This window comes from Arachis ipaensis, chromosome B2, assembly GCF_059453495.1.
Source record: "Arachis ipaensis isolate K30076 ecotype BB chromosome B2, ASM5945349v1, whole genome shotgun sequence".
In the NCBI taxonomy this organism is placed as follows: Eukaryota; Viridiplantae; Streptophyta; class Magnoliopsida; order Fabales; family Fabaceae; genus Arachis; species Arachis ipaensis.
The window spans coordinates 77,053,214-77,059,213 of NC_142437.1; the positions used below are offsets into that span (position 1 = coordinate 77,053,214).

The window sequence follows — 6,000 nt, forward strand, 5'->3', positions numbered from 1 at the left end:
ATATCACACATGTGCACTAGGTCAAATACCTCTGTCACTGTGTTCACTCTGCTCCGGTTGAACGCCTGCCCGACGGGACAAAGATTTGTGCTTGACCTCCAAGACATCGACGACCCTTTGTGCCAGGTCACGCCACTTTGAGCTTTCCGCCATCATTTCGTTTGCTTTGCCATACATTCGGCGAACGGTCGCTTCAGACTGTTGCTGCGCCCTGCGCAGCAACTTTTCCTCCCGGCGCCGTGCCTTCTCCTCGTCCTCTAGTTGATCCTCCTTTTCCCTCAACTTGACCTTTAAATTTAACCAGTCGGCCTTGACCTTGAAGAGTTCATTTGACATGTTTTCAATCATAGTCTCCCAATGTTCCTCCCTCCTGACAAGTTCGGCCTCAACGAGGTCACAATCTGCAGACTTTTTATCTGTTCGGACGGTGTCGATCAGATTTGCCATCGGCTGTTCCATGATGTCAATGGGATTACCGTCATGGTCGGTGACAGACTCCTTCGACATTTTCTCAGAAGTATACAGTGGAGAGAGCAGTGGAGGGTGGCAAAAATAAGGAAGGAGATAAGGATAGACAGAGAGGTGAGAGAAGGAGTTACAACAGAGAAGAACTGGGATAGAAGCGTTAGGAGGGATAGGGTTTGTAATTAACGGGCACGTACACATATATAGTGTAAAGTGGGAAGCTGCTTCGAATACTTTTTTTCGTAGAAAATGAGTAATTAATGTACTTTGTTTTCGTTTTTTTTTTGGAAAAATAAACGATTTATATTTTAAACTAGTTCCATGGAAGAATTAAAAAAAGAAGAGATAACAATTTAATTACATGTTGGCTTAAATTAACATTTCGCATTAATATAGTTCTAAATTTGTTTTTAAAATTATTTTTTCAATGCTCTGCTTTAAAAATTTACGTTTACGATATCTTCGATTCCCGTGCCAAACCCAAAAACAAAGCATCGGTTATAATGGGTGTAGTGAAGGCGTATGTGGCACGATATCTGAATTATCTGGTGAGCCGTTTTGCAGTATATAAGTTCACTCCCCAGTGTTCCTTCATCGCATCTGGTGATCCATACTAACGACGGTCCTCCTGTAACCTTCCCCTTCCCCCATCTACCCAAAAATTTTAAATTAAATAGGATGAAATTGGGAGCAACCTCCGACAAAGGCAGAAGGGAAAAGAAGGCCGGATATGGGAGAAGGAAAGGGAAATGGGTGCCTGATGAGCGGATAATTTATACGCTTTTTAGCCTTGTTTTTACATAGTTTTTAGTATAATTTAGTTAATTTTTAGTATATTTTTATTAGTTTTTAAATAAAAATCACATTTCTGGACTTTACTATGAGTTTGTGTGTTTTTCTGTGATTTTAGGTAATTTCTGGCTGAAATTGAGCGACTTGAGCAAAAATCAGATTCAGAGGTTGAAGAAGGACTGCAGTTGCTGTTGGATTCTGACCTCCCGGCACTCAAAGTGGATTTTCTGGAGCTACAGGAGTCCAAATGGCGCGCTCTCAATTGCGTTAGAAAGTAGACATCCAGGGCTTTCAAGAAATATATAATAGTCCATACTTTACTCGAGTTTAGACAATTCAAACTGGCGTTCAACGCCAGCTTTCTACCCTATTCTGGAGTTAAACGCCAAAAACAGGTTGCAAAGCAGAGTTAAATACCAGAAACAGGTTACAAACTGGCGTTTAACTCCAAGAAAGACCTCTGCACGTGAAAGATTCAATGCTCAGCCCAAGCACACACCAAGTGGGCCCGGAAGTGAATTTCTGCATCGTTTACTCATTTCTGTAACCCTAGTAACTAGATTAGTATAAATAGAACTTTTTACTATCATGTTAAGTATCTATCTTTGGACGTTTACTCCCTAGACCTTGGAGGCTGGCCATTCGGCCATGCCTGGACCTTGTTCTTACGTATTTTCAATGGTAGAGTTTCTACACACCATAGATTAAGGTGTGGAGCTCTGCTGTTCCTCATGAATTAATGCAAAGTACTATTATTTTTCTATTCAATTCAAGCCTATTTCTTCTTTAAGATATTCATTTGCATACAAGAACATGATGAATGTGATGATTATATGACGCTGATCATCATTCTCACCTATGAACGCGTGCCTGACAACGACTTTCGTTCTACATGCAAACAAGCTTGAATGTGTATCTCTTAGCCTTCTGATCGTGAGATCAGAGTCTTCGTGGTATAGGCTAGAATTATTGGCGGCCATTCTTGAGATCCGGAAAGTCTAAACCTTGTCTGTGGTATTCTGAGTAGGATCTGGGAAGGGATGGCTGTGACGAGCTTCAAACTCGCGAGTGCTGGGCGTAGTGACAGACGCAAAAGGATTACTGAATCCTATTCCAGTATGATCGAGAACCGACAGATGATTAGCCGTGCGGTGACAGCGCACTTTGGACCATTTTCACTGAGAGGACGGGATGTAGCCATTGACAATGGTGATGCCCAACATACAGCTTTTCATGGAAAAGAGTAGGAATGATTTGATGAAGACAGTAGGAAAGCAGAGATTCAAAAGGAACAAAAGCATCTCTATACGCTTATCTGAAATTCTCACCAATGAATTACATGAGTATCTCTATCCTATTTTATATTTTAATTATATTTTAATTATCAAAACTCTATAACCATTTGAATCCGCCTGACTGAGATTTACAAAGTGACCATAGCTTGCTTCAAGCCGACAATCTCCGTGGGATCGACCCTTACTCACGTAAGGTTTATTACTTGGACGACCCAGTGCACTTGTTGGTTAGTTATGCGAAGTTGTGACACAGAACTAAGATTATGAACGTGCGTATTAAGTTTTCAGCGCCGTTACCAAGGAATGAATGATCACGATTTCGTGCACCAAGTTTTTGGCGCTGTTGTCGGGGATTGTTTGAGTTTGGACAACTGACGGTTCATCTTGTTGCTCAGATTATGTAATTTTATTTTAATTTTAAGCTTTTTATTTATATTATTTTTATGTTCAAAAAATTTTCAAAAAAAAATATTTTAATTAATTTATATTCTTCAGAATTTTTAAAAAGGAATTCTAGAATTTCATGGGAAATGTTGAATCCTGGCTGGCTGTAAAGTCATGTCTAAATTCTTTTGGACTGAGGCTTCTTCTTCACATGCTTGAACTATGTATGTTGAAGCTTGGCTGGCCATTGGCCATGTCTAGTATTTTGGACCGGAGCTTTCACTGAAAGCTTGGTTGGCTAGTAAGCCATGTCTAATTCCTGGACCGGAGTTTTAGACTAACGTTGCAAGATTCCTGGAATTTATATTAAAAATTTTGAAATTCTTATTTTCCTTTTCAAAAGAATTTTCAAAAAATCCAAAAAATTTATAAAATCATAAAATCAAAAAAATAATTTGATGTTTCTTATTTGAGTCTAGTGTCAAATTGTAAGTTTGGTGTCAATTGCATGCTTTTAATTTTTCTTTAAAATTTTGAAAACTCATGCATGTGTTCTTCATGATCTTCAAGTTGTTCTTGATGATTTTCTATGTTTGATCTTTAATTTTTCTTGTTTTGCATCTTTTTTTATTTCTCATATGCATTTTCAATTTGTTAGTGTCTCAACATTAAAAATTTTTAAGTTTGGTGTCTTGCATGTTTTTCATTTCTTAAAAATTTTCAAAAGTAAGTTCTTGGTGTTCATCTTGACATTCAAAGTGTTCTTGATGTTCATCTTGACATTCAAAGTGTTCTTGTATGCATTATGTGTTTTGATTCATAATTTTCATGTTTTGAGTCTTTTTGTTGTTTTTCTCTTTCCTCATTAAAAATTCAAAAATAAAAAAAATATCTTTCCCTTATTTCACTCATAATTTTCAAAAATTTGATTTGATTTAGTCAAAAGTTTTAAAAATTTAGTTGTTTCTTATGAGTCAAATCAGATTTTCAATTTAAAAATTCTATCTTTTTCAATTTTTTTTTTAAAAAATCAAATATTTTTTATTTTTTCTTTCATATTTTCGAAAATTTCAAATTGATTTTCAAAATCTTTTTCTTATTTCTATTTCATATTTTCGAAATTAATGCTAACAATTAATGTGATTGATTCAAAAATTTTAAGTATGTTACTTGCCTAGTAAGAAAGGTTCAATCTTTAAATTTTAAAATTATATCTTTTTGTTTCTTGTTAGTCAAGTAATCAACTTTAATTTTCAAAATCAAATCTTTTTAAATTTCTTTTTCAAATCTTTTTCAAAATAAATTTCAATCACATCTTCTTCAAAATTAATTTCAAAATCTTTTCTAACTTCTTATCTTTTCAAAATTGATTTTCAAATCTTTTTCAATTAATCTTATCTTTTTGTTTGATTCTTATCTTTTTCAAAACTACCTAACTAATTTTCTCTCTCTAATTTTCGAAAATCACTAACCTCTTTTTCAAAATTTCTTTTCATTAACTAATTATTTTAAATTTTAATCTTAATTTTATTCCTTTTCATATTTTCAAATTTTAGCTTTAATTTTAAATTAAAAACAAAAAAAAAATATTCTTATTTTATTTATTTAATTTTCGAATTCTTCTCTCTCTCACCCCGTTCTGTTTATTTATTTATCTATTAACACTTCTCTTCTACTCAAAAATTCGAACCCACTCTTCTCCTCTGTGTTCAAATTTTTATCTTTTCCTTCTTCTATTCTTCTCTTCTTATACTTACATAAGGAATCTCTATACTATGACATAGAGGATTCCATATTTTCTTTTGGGTTCTCCTCTTTTTCATATGAGCAGGAACAAGGATAAGAACATTCTTGTTAAAGCTGATCCTGAACCTGAAAGGACTCTAAAGAGGAAGCTAAGGGAAGCTAAAGCACAACTCTCTGGAGAAAATCTGACAGAAATTTTCGAAAAAGAAGGAGACATGGCCGAAAATAATAACAATGCAAGGAAGATGCTTGGTGACTTTACTGCACCAAATTCCAATTTACATGGAAGAAGCATCTCAATCCCTGCCATTGGAGCAAACAATTTTGAGCTAAAGCCTCAATTAGTTTCTCTGATGCAACAGAACTGCAAGTTTCATGGACTTCCATCAGAAGATCCTTTTCAATTCTTAACTGAATTCTTGCAAATCTGTGATACTGTTAAGACCAATGGGGTTGATCCTGAGGTCTACAGACTTATGCTTTTCCCGTTTGCTATAAGAGATAGAGCTAGAATATGGTTGGACTCTCAACCTAAAGATAGCCTGAACTCTTGGGATAAGCTGGTCACGGCTTTCTTAGCCAAGTTCTTTCCTTCTCAAAAGCTTAGCAAGCTTAGAGTGGATGTTCAAACCTTCAAACAGAAAGAAGGTGAATTCCTCTATGAAGCTTGGGAGAGATATAAGCAACTAACCAAAAAGTGTCCTTATGACATGCTTTCAGAATGGACCATCCTGGATATATTCTATGATGGTCTGTCTGAATTATCAAAGATGTCATTAGACCATTCTGCAGGTGGATCCATTCACCTAAAGAAAATTCCTACAGAAGCTCAGGAACTCATTGACATGGTTGCAAATAACCAGTTCATGTACACTTCTGAAAGGAATCCTGTGAGTAATGGGACGCCTCAGAGGAAGGGAGTTCTTGAAATTGATATTCTGAATGCCATATTGGCTCAGAATAAAATATTGACTCAGCAAGTCAATATGATTTCTCAGAGTCTGAATGGATTGCAAGCTGCATCCAACAGTACTCAAGAGGCATCTTCTGAAGAAGAAGCTTATGATCCTAAGAACCCTGCAATAGCAGAGGTGAATTACATGGGGGAACCCTATGGAAATACCTATAATCCCTCATGGAGAAATCATCCAAATTTCTCATGGAAGGATCAACAAAGCCTCAACAAGGCTTTAATAATGGTGGAAGAAACAGGTTTAGCAATAGCAAGCCTTTTCCATCATCCACTCAGCAACAGACAGAGAATTCTGAGCAGAATCTATCTAGCTTATCAAATATAGTCTCTGATCTATCTAAGGTC

The 6,000-nt window shown here is 35.6% G+C and overlaps 1 non-coding gene across 1 annotated transcript; it reads right to left on the reverse strand.

Moving 5' to 3' along the window:
* Window positions 1-5,290: 5,290 nt before the first annotated feature.
* On the reverse strand, window positions 5,291-5,398 carry LOC148574466 (small nucleolar RNA R71). Its single transcript, XR_015906645.1, has one exon. It is a non-coding gene; the product is annotated as a small nucleolar RNA R71 (small nucleolar RNA).
* Window positions 5,399-6,000: the final 602 nt, after the last annotated feature.